We start from the raw sequence: 675 nt of genomic DNA on the forward strand, positions 1-675 counted from the left end.
CATTAAGATTAAAACCTTTCATAAAAGTAATAAATTAAACATGGGATGGTTTATGTACACATTTATTTAATATTTGTCATTTAAAGATTGCATAAAGTCACTCCTCCCTCTCTGCTTCGTATACTAATCTTCTCCGCGCAAAGGGAACCTCTGACCGACGCCCACCGAACCTCCTCGTCTTTTGCATTGCCCTTCTGCGGCTGGCAACCGCCTCCACTACAGGCATCTCCAACGGGATCCCAGGATGTGGTGTGCACATAGAAACATCGTCAGGAACTTTTGATACAATTGGCGTTTGTGAAGCAGGAAGGTCTCTTGAAGCCTGAGAAATGGGTGTGATATCCATATAAAAAGAAACGGGAAACACGGAAGTTGCTGCGGTGGTCATCGTACAGTATTCCGATCTGACGTAATGTGATGAAATGTTCTGTGATTTGACTTTTAACCTGACTCTTGCGCCGCGTATCCCCGAGTGAGGTAAGGTTAAGAGATGACGGAGTTCTTTACAATTTATGTGAATGAATTATATCACTGCTGTTTAACCTAATTCCTTCACCTATTCCTTCTAAGGTCAGAACAAATCTTAATGGTTACCAGGTCGGAGAAGACGTGCCTTTGCATGCCGATCATAACGGGGCATTTTTTTTCCACTACCCTTTCAAATGTAATTAATCT

This window comes from Penaeus monodon, chromosome 22 (assembly GCF_015228065.2).
Source record: "Penaeus monodon isolate SGIC_2016 chromosome 22, NSTDA_Pmon_1, whole genome shotgun sequence".
Lineage (NCBI taxonomy): Eukaryota > Metazoa > Arthropoda > Malacostraca > Decapoda > Penaeidae > Penaeus > Penaeus monodon.